This window comes from Planococcus citri, chromosome 5 (assembly GCF_950023065.1).
Source record: "Planococcus citri chromosome 5, ihPlaCitr1.1, whole genome shotgun sequence".
Taxonomy (NCBI): domain Eukaryota; kingdom Metazoa; phylum Arthropoda; class Insecta; order Hemiptera; family Pseudococcidae; genus Planococcus; species Planococcus citri.
Genome location: NC_088681.1, coordinates 39496560 through 39512970, shown reverse-complemented (window position 1 = coordinate 39512970; position 16411 = coordinate 39496560). Strand labels below are relative to the sequence as shown.

The 16411-nt window shown below is 36.2% G+C and overlaps 1 long non-coding RNA gene across 1 annotated transcript; it reads right to left on the bottom strand.

The window, feature by feature from the left end:
• Positions 1 to 7502: 7502 nt before the first annotated feature.
• On the bottom strand, positions 7503 to 8254 carry LOC135847652 (uncharacterized). Its single transcript, XR_010559211.1, has 3 exons — positions 8147 to 8254; positions 7940 to 8044; positions 7503 to 7727 (listed from the first exon to the last, which is right to left on the bottom strand). It is a non-coding gene; the product is annotated as an uncharacterized LOC135847652 (long non-coding RNA).
• Positions 8255 to 16411: the final 8157 nt, after the last annotated feature.

Sequence of the window (16411 nt, the reverse complement as noted above, 5' to 3'; positions counted from 1 at the left end):
TTGAGAAGAACGACTCACTGAAAAAGTTAAGTATGAAATAGATAGTAAAATCATGGCTCTCTCCGGCATCGGCACTCTATTTGAAATTTCAAAAAAATTTATATTTTTTGCGAAATGGTCAAAAAACTTGAGGTATCTCCCTTGGGGTTGCATGAAAAAGTCACCACCGAGGAATAAAAAAGAGTACACGTGAGCAATCGCCTTCGGGTCTGGTCACATCATCTTCGTCGTCGTTGCGGTTCCTTATCCTTTACAGGACATTGGAAATCGCATTTTTGTGGTACCCTAACAGGGTGAGGCGTATGCCTATTGCCACTGCGATTATTCTAGGGAATCGACGTTGTTTCGAGCTTCCACTAGTAGTTTCCCGTTGCTTTCTAGTGACATCTACACAAGCACCTTGGAGCTAGCCGGGTAGTTTAGAGACCCTGAGCTCCTCAGTGTTGACCTCTATAGACGCTCGAACCAGTTTCAGCTTTTTGATTCTGCTAACAGATGGCGTACGCATCATCTGTTAGCTCGGCTAAACTGGTAGTCCCATGGTACTTGGCGTGTAATGTTGATAATTGCATGAAAGATTTTTTAATTACACGCACAAGCTTGCCTCTGTAGCTGGGTTTGAACCGGGTATCTCGTGAACGGAGGTCCGCGGCTCTACCTACTACGCCACCGAGGGACTCCACATCATCTTAGAATCATTTAAAAACACTCCTTAAATTTTTTCCTGTTGTATAGCACCCATAGAATACGAAAAAAACAGGTACCCCATATTACCTGCTTTTACCCTACCAGTTGATTAAAAATTTCGTACGCACTCTTACATATTTACATGGAATTGACGTACGAGTAGGTATGGGTACCTACTCAAAATGCTCTATTTCTGGTAATATGTTTATTCATACATATTTCATTTTGAATGAGCCTAATGATTTTTTTAAAAATTACATGATAGATATGCTGATGTGTCTATCTAAGTATATTAAGAAATATTTTAAAAACTTACCTACTTTTTTTGAACCTTCAATTCAGTTTTTCTATTTTTATCGCAATAATAATGTAAGATAATAGATGTGTTCTTTTTACACGGATTTTGGCAGATTTTAGAGAATCTGGATTTTGGCAGATTTATAAATCCACAAGAATCTGCTTGGGTAGGAGCTTTTGAAAATGGATTTTGGATTTTAGTTAGTTGAAGAAGACTTAAGGTTTTCAAAGATTGGTAAAAGTATTCTCAGAAATGTTTAAAAAAAGAGATTTAAAAAAACGTTCAAAATCCAGATTCTCGAAAATCTGTCAAAATCCGTGCTAAAAGAACACATCTATTGCCTACTGACAATGAGATGAAAACTGGAAGTTGAATCGTGCTCCAAAGGAAGATTGAGTGAAAAATGGGAAAAGTTTGATAGAATTATTCCTTTATAAAAAAAATTATCAGTTCTTGTTGGCAAAATTGGAATCGTAACCGTAACGTTTATGCTCGGTAATTTTAGTTTTTATTTTTAAATAAAAAATAAAAATTCGTTTCGCGAATTCTAAATATCGCTGGTTATGTTTTTAATGAAATTTTGTTCTTTTCGTAAAATCGCGTAAACTGTTGGCTGTTAAATTATAGTTTATTTTTCGTTGTATTCGTTATGTATATAAGTTCGTCGTGTTAATATTGATTCAATCGTCGAGTTATAAAGTTGTCGAGCTTCTGCTCAATTTTGTTTTTGTTTTGGTTCATTGACTTAGGTCATTGACCGAGTAAATAAATATTTCTATTTATTTTGAGTCGTTATGTTTTAGTATGTCGAATTGTTTGATTAAAAGTCAATATTCTTTGAGTAAGATTTATCGATTTTGATCGATTTATCGTTCATGGTAGCGTGAGCGTAGTTGGTGAAACGCTCTGTAATTCGACGACGTTTTGGTATCCTGTGTGGATTTGCTCGTTCAAGTATCCGGCTTGTGTAGCTGTTGAATTTTTGGTTCGTGGTGTTCGACGAAGTAAATGTCGACAGTCCTGTCCTATTTGCGGTCAGGAAAATCGGTCAACGTAGACGACGACGACGAGTGTAAACGTAAATCCAGTACGACCTTTGCTGGTTTCCCTGTAAACGAAAATTTGAACGAAAGTAAAACGAAGTCCTCGAAGGGTAAAAGTACTTCGAAAAGTAACGTATCTGATTCCAGTGGCGACGCTAACGTAGCTGGTACGAGTAGTTCTGGTTCTGGTGAACAAGTTGGTCCAACCGATTCTGCTTCTCCTCCTCCTCCGTCTAATCCGTCATCCGGTCCTCCACCTCCTCCACCTCCTGGTCCATCCGACGATCCGAGCGACGTTAGTGATAGTAGCGACGACGACGACGAGTCCGACGAAGCAGCTGTAGAATCCGATTCGAGTAGTTCGTCTGGTAGTATGTTCGGTGCCGGTGATAATCGTGTAATGGAGTCGATGGTCTTTCGCGGTACGGGCTTCGTGTCCTGGAAAAGAAAAATCAAAGTTATTTTGGCAGCCAAAGGACTTCAGACCGCAAATTTAGAAGTAAATTCGTTATCGTCGCGTAAAAAAGCGAAAGCTTTAGAAATTTTAATTAGGCACGTAGCTGAGAACGTTTTCCGACTGGTCAAGGAGACAGAGGATCCGTACGTATTCTGGACGGAGCTCAACTCCTTGTACCAGGCGGAAAACCAAGCAGCAATTATCGACTGTCGAACTCGTATTTCGAAGATTGTCATCGATATGTACAAAGGTCCGAAGGAGTTCTTGGAGGCATTTTATACGCTCGTCAACGATATGGAGAGTTTGGACGTGAAGTTGACTCCATCGGAAACGTATACGTATCTGATAAATGCTTTGGGCAATTCGCCCAAGTACGAGTCAGTGCGTATGACTGCTCGGGGACTGATTCACGTCACAGCTGGAGATCCAAATCCAAAAGTAATCTCCTCGTTGCTTTTGAGTTTGGAAGATACCTCGAAGAACTCCTCGACCTCGAAGAGTTCGACAAGTACCGGTTCAGCGATGGCCGCATCCGATCAATCCGGTAATAATAATAATCGTAATCGTAATCGTAATAAATCGCGTAGTAGTAATTCGAACTCGTCCGGTAATTCGTCGAATGGTAACGGTGATTGTAGTGGTAAAAATGGCTTCGTTCAAGCCAAAGATCGTACCTGCTATAAGTGTAATAAACGGGGCCACATGGCCAAGTCTTGTCGATCCGCCGGAGGGAATTATAGAAACGATACCAACCCTCGGGGAAGTATCGTTTGCTATCGATGCAATCTAACTGGGCATATAGGTCGTAATTGTCCGCAGAACGGTGATTCGTCGCGTAATAACGGTGGTAACGGTTCGTCGAGTGGTACGTCGGGTACGTCTGGTACTGCAGGTTCGTCCGGTTCGTCAGGTCCTCGTCCGTCGATAGCGTTAGGTCTTTTTCCGTCGATGTCTGGAAAAAAAGAAAATTTCTCGTTAGATGAAGGTCGTAGTCGTAATATCGTAGATGAATTCGTTAAAAATAGTGTCGGTCGTAGTAGTTTCGGTGACAGTGTTGCGATTTCTAATTTCGGAAATTCGTGTAACGTAAATATCGGGTCGAACTATTTTTTAGGTGACTCGACCGCTTTGAATCTCGGTGAAGAAAATGCATACGTCGAGACAAACGACGACGACGGCGTTGATTTTATCACGTTTGTCGTCGATAGTGGCGCGACGTCGCATTTTCTGAAACATCGTGGAGTCTTGCATGATGAGAGGAAAATAAACGAAAGTTTACAATCCGCTCATTGTGAAGTCTCTTTGATCAAAGAAGGAGTAGGTCGATTGAGAGTTCTAGCCGATGACGGAAACGTCTACTGGTTGAACGAGGTATACTACGTACCTAGTCTTTCTTTTAGTCTTCTGTCCGTGTCGAAAATCGTAGCGAATGGTTATCGTTTCTTCTTCGATGAAGATCCTCGTTTGGTCGATCCTGCGGGAAATATAGTTTCTAGATTAGTACTTAACGATAATGGATTGTATACGATTCAATTTATGATCAATATACCTCCTCTTTTGTATTCTTGTTCAAATTATTCATCTGCGTTGGTCTCTAGTGAAGATAGCGACTCTACAAATGTAGGTAATGACTCGACGACGATAGGTAACGATTCTGGTATTGGAAATTCGAATGTTTCAAGTGTAGGTATAGGAAATACCAGTACGAGCAGTGACAGTGATGTAAATCTGAAAATTAAAAAGAAAGTAAATAGGTTAAAAGGTGAAGGTGACATCTGGCATCGTAGGTTGGCTCATACGAGCAAGACGGTACTAGATAAGATCCCTGAGTTACGTGGATGTGATTGCCCACCTTTCAATCAGTGTCAAATTTGCTGTAAAGCAAAACAAAAGAAACATACCTACGATTCAAGTAGGTATAGGTATCCAAATCCGCTCGATCTCGTTCATATTGACGTAATGGGTCCTATTACAGAAGGACTAGAAGGCGAGCGATATTTGATTGGCTTCGTAGATGACTGTACGAGATGGGGAGTAACGTTCGGAATGAGAAGTAAAGCTGAAGTAGGTACCTACCTAAAAAAGTATGTCAATATTAGTGAAACGTTATGGAATACGAAGGTTAAGCGTATAAGGTGCGACAACGCTAGCGAGTTTATCGGAGGTACCTTCAAAGAGTTTGTCGATGAGAAAGGCATATCGATGCAGAACAGTGAGCCGTATGAGAAGCAGCATAATGGCACCGTCGAGCGTTTTTTCCGAACCATACAGGAAAAAATGAGAGCTCTGTTATACGAAGGCGGGTTAACGAATAAATTTTGGCTTTACGCTGCATACACGGCGAACTACGTGTACAATCGTTTACCACATTCTGCCTTGAACGATCTGTCACCGTACAAGCTGTGGAATCGCCGAAAGCCAGATTTATCGAGAGTAAGGTTGTTTGGAAGCGTTGCACGAGTTTTAGTACCGCCTGAAAAGAGAAAGAAAACCGATGAGAAGTCGATCGATATGGTTTTGCTCGGTTTTACCGAGACAGGTTATGTATTGTACGATGTTCTACGAAATAAATTTACGAATTCGAGTTGCGTAGAAGTAGATGAAACGCGTAAGATACACGATATCATCAACGATCATTTGATCAAAACGTCTGTAACTGTAAGTATAAAAGACGTAGATATCATACCTACGAATCAACAAGATGTACGTAGTTCGGTAGAGCCAGCTCCTGGGTGCTCATCTTGGGTAAATCCAGATGAGTTAAGCGAAGCCGAACGTAGCGGTGAAATTAACGTTGATCGTAGTATGATTGATACTTCGGTTACCGACGATCGATCCGATGATTTTGCTTGTTTTGCACTCGCTGGGGTTGATGACCTTACGTATGAAGAAGCGTTAAACGGTCCTGAGTCGAAATTTTGGCGTGTAGCGATAGATGAAGAGTTAAAGGCGATGGAGATCAAAGACGTTTGGTATTCAGCATCTGAAAAAAGCGTAAATAAAGAGAATTATTCGAAAGTAGACAGTAAGTGGGTTCTAAAGAAAAAAATCAACTCGAATGGTGGGGTGAAATTTAAGGCGAGATTGGTGTTGCGTGGTTTCAAAGACAATCATTTCTATGAATTGGATGAAATATACGCTCCAACACCTAATCAACCAATAATACGCTCGATGCTCAATCTAGCTATGGTCAACAAGTGGCAGTTGAGACAGCTAGATGTGAGTACTGCATTTCTCAATGGAGATATAAATCGAGGTATTATGTTCAACCCACCGAAAGGGACTAATGAAGAGAAGGGTGTCGTATATATTCTCAAACGTTCGTTATATGGGTTAAAAACGAGTCCCAAGTCGTGGAACGCAAAATTGAATGAGTATTTACTTTCGCTCGGTTTCGTAAGGAGTAAAGTCGATCCTTGTGTGTATTTCGATGCCGAAAATCCTCTACGTTGCGTGTTTGTCGTTTACGTAGACGATTTTCTAATTACAGGTTGCGATGATCGTCTAATTGAGTGGTTGGTCAAGCGTTTGAATGAGCGTTTTGGAATCAGAGACCTGGAACAATGCAAGAAGTTCATTGGAATGGAAATTAATCGTAGTAAAGAAAAGTTAGAAATACATCAAAATTCATATATCGAGCAGTTAGTTAATGATTACGGTTTATCTAATTCGAATAGTATCTCAACTCCAATCGAACCGGGCTTGAAGATTACCAATCTCAAGCTCGATAAAAGTTATGAAACCAAAGTGCGTGGTCTCTTAGGAAGTTTAAGTTACATAGCAAGGGGAACACGTCCCGATATCGCTTTTGCTGTAAACTTTCTAAGCAGATACCAGCACTTGGCAAACAAGGAGCTATTCGAATATAGTAAGCGTATTCTCAGGTATTTACGTAGTACGTTGAACGTGAAACTTACCTACGTAATACCTGAAGTCGTTGATAAACACTCTGTAAGAGTGTACGTAGATTTGGACTTCGCTGGTGATTGTTTAGACAGGAAGTCAACGTCTGGAATTTTTGTGTTACATTATGGCAACGTAATTGACTGGGTAGTTAAGAAACAAAATTGTGTAAGTCTTTCGTCGTGTGAAGCTGAATACGTTGCGTTAAGTACATCTGGAAAGGAAGTCTTGTCTTGGCGAAATTTGTTTGTTGAATTGGAAGTTCGTATTGATACCGTACCGGTGTACTGCGATTCTAACGCAGCGATTGCTGTAGCGAACACGGTCGAATCAAAACGTACCAGACATATAGATGTCTGTTACCATCATATACGCGATCTAGTCACGAAACAGATAATCTACTTGCAAAAGATATCCTCGGCAGATCAACTTGCCGATATTTTGACCAAAGCCACGACACGTACCGTATTCGACAGACTCTGTGAGTCATTGTTTAACGCTTAAATTATGTTTTCGAGTAGATTTTTGTATAATATAAGTATAGTTTTAACTGAAATTTTGCTGTAAAAATATTTTGTTTCAAAGTGTTTACTAACACCGGTATTGATAAGAAGCAACAAGTTTTACGTTTATTTAAGTGGTACGCGTGTTAGGGAAAATATTTTTATGGTGGGGTGTTGGCAAAATTGGAATCGTAACCGTAACGTTTATGCTCGGTAATTTTAGTTTTTATTTTTAAATAAAAAATAAAAATTCGTTTCGCGAATTCTAAATATCGCTGGTTATGTTTTTAATGAAATTTTGTTCTTTTCGTAAAATCGCGTAAACTGTTGGCTGTTAAATTATAGTTTATTTTTCGTTGTATTCGTTATGTATATAAGTTCGTCGTGTTAATATTGATTCAATCGTCGAGTTATAAAGTTGTCGAGCTTCTGCTCAATTTTGTTTTTGTTTTGGTTCATTGACTTAGGTCATTGACCGAGTAAATAAATATTTCTATTTATTTTGAGTCGTTATGTTTTAGTATGTCGAATTGTTTGATTAAAAGTCAATATTCTTTGAGTAAGATTTATCGATTTTGATCGATTTATCGTTCAGTTCTTTATAAATTTTATTTTAGCAGATATTATTTCAAAAGTGTTAAATACATTAAATTCACAACCGTGTATACATTTCTTAACAGACGAGCAAAGCAGTTTAAATTTAATTCGAGGACCCCAGCAAGTTTCATTACTTTTGATATTTGATGAAAAGTAAGCATCTGGTGATAGGTTTTGCAAAATTTTGATCTCCTGTTGTACCATCGAATTTTCGCCATTATTTGCAGAAAATCTTCATTCTATTTTCAATCAATTCGACATAATATTATTATTAATTAAATGGCAGGTATTTCTACAAAACCGTGTACTGATCTACCTATTTCATTGTATCGATTAAGTATTGAAAAATGCCATGTTTTTCAAAAAAGTGGATTTTGTATGGTGTTTTTCAACCAGCCGAGATACAGTGAAATAGATCCACATCAAATTATGAAACAAGAATGATACGAACCAAATATGAAATGTTCTGTGAATGATATGCTATAAAGTAAGCCATTATTATTTTGGCCATAGCTAATGCCAATGATCTAATTGTGAATAATCTGTCATCTGACATCTGATGGACAAAATTACGCATTAGTGAATAAGTGTACCTATCTTGTAGAATTGATTGATTAATAATTGTAATCGTATGATACTTAATGATATTTAAACGTACCACTGTAATCGCATTAAAAACTATTGTCGTAATATCGAAAAAAGAACTTCCGTAAAAGTAACTCACATATGATTTCCATATATCTAATGCCTCCGGTACACATCTGCAAAATATTCAAAAAATGTGAATTATACTTAACTATACTGTTTGGTCTGATTTGACCTAACCAGATTTGAACAGATCTGATAAGATCAGGAATTCGGGACATTTTCTATATCCAATTGGATCTATTCAGACCTAATCAGATCTAATCATTTTTCCGTTTCCCCTAGAATGTTACTCAGCCTACGTCATTTTTGGATTTGGAGGGGGGGGGGGGTGTTGAGAAAAGGTGTCAGTGGATGTGGATAAATTTGTTCAAAAAAATGTACTGAAAATTTCAAATCTTTGATTAATTTTTTTTCATATTTTAAATCATATTTTGGTTCAAAAAAAATTGGTAGAAATCGTCATCCAACTTTTCTAAAAAATTAAAAAGGCTTGAAAAAACTTTAAGAAAAAACTGCGCATCTCGAAAATCAGCTACCTATAGCCAGGTATTTGTAGGTAGGTACCTACTTATTCAACTACGAGTACCTAAATCATTTGTGTATTTTTAGATGAGCTTTAGTGCTGAAAATGTTGGAAAAAGTGTACATAAATGTAAGTAGGTAATCTAATTTTTTCAATTTACATACCTATATTTCAAAGATAGATATTTATTTGACAAATTTTATGAAATGCTATTTTGAGAATTTTTTTTTACCATTTCAACTGCATGTTTTTAACGCTACTCTATGCAGCTTGGGCAAGATTCATTGAAATTTCATTATTTTGGTTTTCTGTGTTTTTAATGATTTTTTTCATCATTTTAACACATTTTTAACGTTATTTCGTATATTTTTGGCAAATTTTAATGAAATTTTACGACTTTTTGTCCATTTACTGGCTCTAATGCTTTTTCAAAGTATTTTTTCACCATCTCAACTAGTTTGCAATGCTTTTTCATGCATTTTTGGCTAGTACAACTAAAATTTTATTATTTTTGGCAATTATTTTCGTTGTTTTTAATGCATTTTTTGGGGGGATTTAAAGGGGTTTCAATGATGTTTCACACACTCTTTGCTGACGTTTTGAGTTACTAAAATTACTAGAAGTCTCTTTTGGTTTCTTTTTCAACGTTTGATTACTTACTCAAGTTACTTTGTTTTTGAATTTTCAAAAATTCAATTTTTTTATACATACCTATTGAAAAAAATATGTTGATAATTAGTGAATAATTTGCGGAAGGTAGGATTACATACAATTTTTAAAAATTCGCGCTTTTTCGCAAAAAATGTCAGAAATTTTCAATTTGTTTCCAAAATAACCCAAAAGTTGTGTTTTTTTTCAGAAATTTCTAAAAAGTCTCTGTTTTTAAAAATTGACAAAGAGTTTTGTTTCTTGCTAAAAATTGTCACTTTTCCCCAAAAATCTCTAGTTTCGTTTTTTTAATCATTAGAAATTTGCAAAAAAAAAAGTCTTGCTTTTTAGACAAAAATTGTCAAAAAAAATACATAATTTGTTGGCTTTTTGGCAAAATAACGGAAAAATTTCACTTTAAAAAAAAAAAAAATTATCCCCAAAAGTAAGTTATCGTTTTACCAAAATTTTTTGGAAGTTTTCCAACCTTTCAAAGTTGAACCTGATTTCTGGTTTTTTTTTCGCATTAAGTACAATGTTTTGCTCACATTTTGTCAATTTTTTGATCTCTTATTGAGTCACTTTTTCGAGATTTTTTGGCTACTGAAGTTTCTTTTGTTTTGTAAAAAATTGATCACGACTCACGAGCCCTGTTAATTTTTGAAGGGAAAAATGAATATTGAAAAAACTGATCAACTTGAAATGTAGCATTTGAAAGCAATTCATTTCGAAATAAATTTTCCCATAGATTGCTACGCACGTTTTTAAAATGAATCAAAATTATTGAATTCTTTCGTTCTGCTTGCGATTTACCTGAATAAAAATTTCTGATATCGGATAATACGCAAAAATTGCCTGTACATTTTTTCTTCAACGTTGGTGATCTGTATTATATTTTTTTCTCTACGATCAATACTCGCATCTGTTTCACTGGCTTGTTCATTAAATTGATCCACTTTTTTATTAATGATTTCCATGTGAATTTCAAGTTCACCCACCATCAGTGCAAAAAAACAAAACGTTAAAATGTAAGTGAATGTAGCTATAACTAGAGATGTGGCTAGGTATATGTTGACAACTTGTACAGTCGTTCTGGTGGAATTGGGAACATCCCAACAACAATTCATGTTGGGATCTTTATCGCCACACGAAAACCAAAAGGGTATCAATACAGAATGCGTATCATTGATGTCTTCCTCGAAATTATTGGTAATTAACGGAGGAAAGATGAAGAACGCACCGCACGACATTACAACGATAGCGAACTCGTTAATTTTTTTCCTGCTCAGAACTTCTGCTCGATTAAGCTTTACGTTGAGACTTTCTTGCTCGTGTTCCAATTTATCGAATAATACCAGTAATTTTTTGTGATGCGCGAGCACAACGAGGAATAATAGTATACCGTTTGCTTGAGCAGTTATTGCAACTAGAGCGACGGTTTTCTTGAAGATCTTAACGACGTTAATGAATCCAATGATACTGCCCGTAATTCCGATCACGCCATAGGCCATTACGATTATTGTAAATACTACGAGGAGTGATCGATTTCGAAATATTTCCAACGAAAGTAGAAGCAGTTTCGCGATCACGAAGAATGATCGATCTCGAAATATTTCCAACAAAAACATTTTTTGTATTGTTGTTCGACATTACGCGAGGCCTGCGAGGGAAAATTAATCTCGGTGTTATGGTGGATAGCTTTTGAAAAAAGATTTACTTAGTCGAAATAAGGGAAAATTATGATCGTTAATATTTTAGCAGTAAGTAAACTAAATTGGATATTTTCAAATCAGATGAAAATAATTATTTTGTCAGTTCGCTTTAGTGACAAATTCTGATTAATGTGTGCGAGTTTATTGGAAAATTTTCGTGTAATTACGTAGAATTGACGTATATTATGCTCGCGTTTTTGGTGAAACAAATATTTTCAATACAGTAGTGTAATCATATCGATGCCCATTTCCTGACCTTTCTTTTACCAGTTCACCTTGAAAAAACTCGTTGAATATTTTATGAAAAATTGACAAACAACTTTCAAAAGATTAAAAACAATTTTACGAGTACCTATTTAAAATTAACGCCTATAATTAGTGTTGATCTCAAAATGCTGTATACATATGTCAAAGCTTTAAGTAGTGTAGGTGTTTAGATTGGAGTGGATCTCGAAAAAAAAAGTCGGCGGATTCTTAACAAATTTAGTATGAACCATCGTTCTGAGTTGAAAGGGACTCAGAAAAAATGTAAGCTCACATAGAGTGAGAATATTTGAAAAAAATCGTGTTTTTCGCCCCTGTCCCTACCCAACCTGCTTTGGAGGAACGAGCCAGTCCTAAATGAACGTATTTGAGATTCTGCGTTGATCTATGCCATTAACGTTAAAATCCAAGACCACTTTTAGGGTTTTTTGGGGAAAATATTTTTTGCACGACAAAAAAGGGCGTCCTCGCAAGCATTTTTTCGTTCTTAAAAGATGAATGAACGACGAAAAATGATGAAGTTCCACGCCAAATGACGCCCGACCATAAAGTATTTATGAACGACTACGATTTAATTTCGAGATAAGCAGTACCAATTCACGACAAAATAATTTCATACAGGACAGAACATTATCAGTTCAATTACAATAATTATATTTTATACAAATTTTGACAATCAACTGAGGACTTCTTTCAAAAAAAAATTGAGTGAAATTGTAACTCATTAGAAGAGAACCAAATTGGCCTAAGGGAAGCGAGATGGTTGTAAAAAATTTGAATTTTTGAAAACTGAAACTAAAATATTGTTGGAATTTTTGTATTTTCCTAACTTTCTTGAATTTCTCATAATTTCTCAAGTTTTTCTTACTTTTGCGGAACCAGGGGGAGGCAAACTGTCGCCCCTTAGCCCCCTTTCGCTTCGTCCCTGAGGTCAAAAGAGGAAGATGGGTCCCCCATCAAAACATTACTTCTATAAATAGACATTTTTTACATAGGTACCTACTTTGTTTTTTGGTATCATTTCAATATTTTTTAAACGTTTATTTCTGTCGGTAAAATATCTCTTTTTGACAGAAAAACTTTGTCGTGCATGGCCTTATATGGCAGTTACGAGATGTATTCCCTTAGATCAAAAGAGCAAGAGGGGTCACCCAACAAAGTCAACAAAAGCTTTACTTTTATAAACACTAAATAGAAATTTTTTTAATAGATACTTCGTTTCTTTATTTTTATATTTTTCAAACATTTATTTCTGTCGGTAAAATTCCTGTTTTTGATAGAAAAATTTTGTCTTGCATTGTCTTACAATAGCAGTTGAAACCTTGAAAGTACATAATACTAAAATGTGAATTTTGTAATTCGTCCTTTGATACATTATTTTGTGGTTGGAGTACCTTTTATGTCGGGGTAAGCTCTTTATTGTTGGGAATTTCCAATTTAGTCGTGGTAATGATTTTTCTGGCATGAAAGTGCCTATGCTTGTCGTGCTGACGCCCTTTTTTGTTGTGGTATTAAATCACACCCGTTTTTTTGAGCAGTTGAAAATTTGCAAATCGCACTTAAGGTCATTGATCTATCTGGCTGGTGTTTCAAGGCCGTCCGCTGGCTTCTTGAAGTCATTGACCTGTCTGTCTGGCCTCTCAAAGTAGTCTGTCTATGTCTCTCTCCATTTCTGCCTGTCTCTATCTGTTTCTTTCTGTCTCTTTCCATCTCTAGCTGTTTTCTTTTCGCATACTCCGAGTAACTCCTAGTAAAAACGAGGTGTCGATTCCTGACATTTTTGCACTTGCACTGTAGCGTAAGTGTGAAAATGTCAGGAATCAATACCTCGTTTTTACTCGGAGTTACTCGGAGTATGCGAAAAGAAAACGGCTTCTGTCCACCTGTCTGTCTCTGTCTGTTTCTGTCCATTTCTGTCCATTCTGTCTGTCTCTGTCCATTCCTGTCCTTCTCAACCTGTTCTAGTCTGTTTCTGTCCGTTTCTGTCTATCTCTGTCCATTCCTGTCGGTCTCTGTCTGTTTCTGTCCATTCCTGTCCTGGCTGTCCGTTTCTGTCAATCTCTGTACTTTTCTGATGTTTCTGTCCATTTCTGTCAATTTCTGTCCATCTCCGTTCGTTTCTGTCAGTCTCTGTCCATTTCTGTCCGCTCTGTCCGTTTCTGTCTCTGTCTGTTTCTGTCTGTTTCTGTCAGTTTCTGTCTGTCTCTGTTCATCTCTGCCCATCTCTGTTCAAGTGTTCATTTCTGTATGTCTCTGTCATTTCTGTCCATTACTCTCCGCCTCTGTTCGTTTCTGTCTGTTTCTGTCTGTTTCTGTCTTTCTCTGTCCGTTTCTGTCTGTCTTTGTCCGTTTTGGTCCGTCTATGGCCATCTCTGTCCATCTCTCCTTATCAAGAAATTACTTCCTAAGAATTTTGACAAAAAAACATTACAATTTTTTGTCAACTTGCCAAGAATTGACACTCTCTGATAATTTTGATACAAATGGGAATTTTTTGGAAATTTTAGCAAAAACAGGTTCATTGTGAGCAACCTTGGCAAGAACATGACTGTTTGACAGTGTTGGCAAAAATTGGTCCCTTTTAACAATTTTACCAAAAATGGACACTTTTTGAAAATTTTGACAAAAATTGGATGTTTTTTTAAAATTAGGACTTTTGTTTGGTAATTTTGGAACAAAAAGAGAACTTTTCAAACGCGAAAATCACTTTTTTTAAATGTTGGGTTGGGGTGTGGTACAAAAAATTATGGACTTACAATTTTCGAGAATTAGCGTCCCCCCACCCCCACCATCCCAAAAAAGAAAAATGACCAAGAAAGGCCTGCTTATCTTACAGCAAAATTTCTATCAATGAAAAAATATATCATGCGCACTTTTTTTCTATTATTTAAAAACTCTGTGCTTGCCACCTAAATTGCCGTTCTTAAACCACTTTTTTATGGTTCAAATAACTATTGTGCAAATCACCTTTTTTATCGTTTAGTTATATAATTATGAGTTTCCCATTTAACAACTCAACTACATACTACGTAGGTAGGTACCTACGTATCTGTTTTCAGTTTTTTATTAGAGAAATTGAGTTTTATTGGTGTATTTTTTTTTTTTTTTTGTGAACAGAAAAATATAATGAAATTGATTAAATTAGTTTAAATTAGCTTATACTTATTTACTACAAAAAATCCGAAATACCCAGATTCATTTTCTATATCTTAAAATTAACGCGTTGAAAATGGAATAAATTCGTTTCAACATCTGAGCATAAGTATTCAAATTCAACTCCACAATTCCGGCTATTTTCACCAGTTTTGATTTTTGAAATATTATGCAAACCTTGAGATACATTTTTCGAAATTTCATACTTCTGTCGTACCAAGGAATCTGGGCTATTTCGTGCAAGAAATCTTCATTCTAGAAAAAATACACAATTGCCTACTTCAAAAACTACTTTCACATAAATCCAGAAAATGGGATGACTGCCCTTCTTAAGCATTATTACAAAATATTTTTACCAAAAAAAAAGCCACTGCGTTAATTTTTCAAAATTGATTTCCAAGAAACACTTCGAATAAAAATTGAATGATCTTTTTGTGTCATTCTTTACCTTCGTAACTTTTAGAAAATCCTCAATTATAGCTGAATGGCCAGAAGTCAAATTTCAAGGCTGCGGTATCGATTTTGCCATCTATGTAGAGTATGATGAAGGGTCACTGAAAGCGCTAAGCCGGCTTCGAAAATAATTTTAAAGCATCCGTTGGAAATCCACTTACCAAATGTGAAACAGTTTGAGCATATTGAGCAATCACAAAAGCCATAAATAATCTCATGTCACTCAACAAGATGAACTTGATCGCGAGTAACTTTTCATCTGCAAGCTGAAAATTTAAAATATGAGTTATTGTCTCATAAATACATTATATTGTTCCTCTTTTTGCTCAAGAAAGGCCTGATTCTATACCTCCATGAAAATCACAAATAAATACATAGTCAGGTCGACAAGATAAGTGAAATAGTAAAATGTGACGAATCTTTTCCACACGTCAACTGTTTGCACCACACAACTGTAAAAATACACGAAAGTCATTAAAATCCGATACGATTCTTCGAATCAAACAAAAACGAACCTCACCTGTGTAAAAATTGTTGATATTTGACAATATCCAAAAACTGCCTGTGTAGGTGCTCTTCGTAAAATACGAGTAACGATTTCAATTTCTGATTAGATTTTTTCGACTTTAACATTCTATCGACTTGTATGGTAATTCCTATTAAACACCTGATTCGTGTTTTGATATTTTCCATGTGCATCGTGAGTTCTGCGACGGCAATACCGTAAAGTGCGAAAGAGGTAAAATACACAACGATTTCAGGGCAAAGGAGCACCAACTGGGAGATATTTTTTATGAAAACTTGTTGCTTGGTTTCAATATCCCAACATAGGTACTTCATCAGCGACCCTATTCCGGTGAAATTATGATTTTCGCAAGTGAACCAAAATGGTAAAAATAACGATCTTTTTTCTCGAACTTGATCTTCGGTAAAAGCTGATATTATCGATGGTAAAACTGTGCCTAGGCTTAGTACATAGAAGGCGACAAAATACCAGAATAATTTTTTCTTCACGAAGGTATTGGTTTGATCGATGATATCGTCGACTTTATCTTGTTTCCCTTGCAATTTATCGAATAAATGGAGTAATTTACGTTTACATATGTTCACCTCGATAAACATAAGTAGAGGATTTACCTGAGCAGTGATGAAAGTGAAAGCTTCGAGTTTATTTGCTACTCCAGTAGCGTTAAGGAAACCGATAACGCTGCCGGATATGCAGATTGAACAACATGATATGAAAATAATCGGATATATCGCGCAATGTAGCGGATTTTCGAATATCCCGAATGAGCCCAGGATTGCCTTGGTAAACCAAGTGATGAACTTGGTGTCTGACATTTTAAAACAAGAGTGAACTTTTAAATCATGGAATCATTAGAAATGTTGTTTTTTTCGAGATTTAATGGGTATACCTACTATACTTAGACCTATAATACCTACTTTTTAAACCCACGTCAAAGTTTTTTTTAAGGTCTGGCGGTTAATTTGGGTAAAAAATAAAAAGGTAGGTAGGTACGTC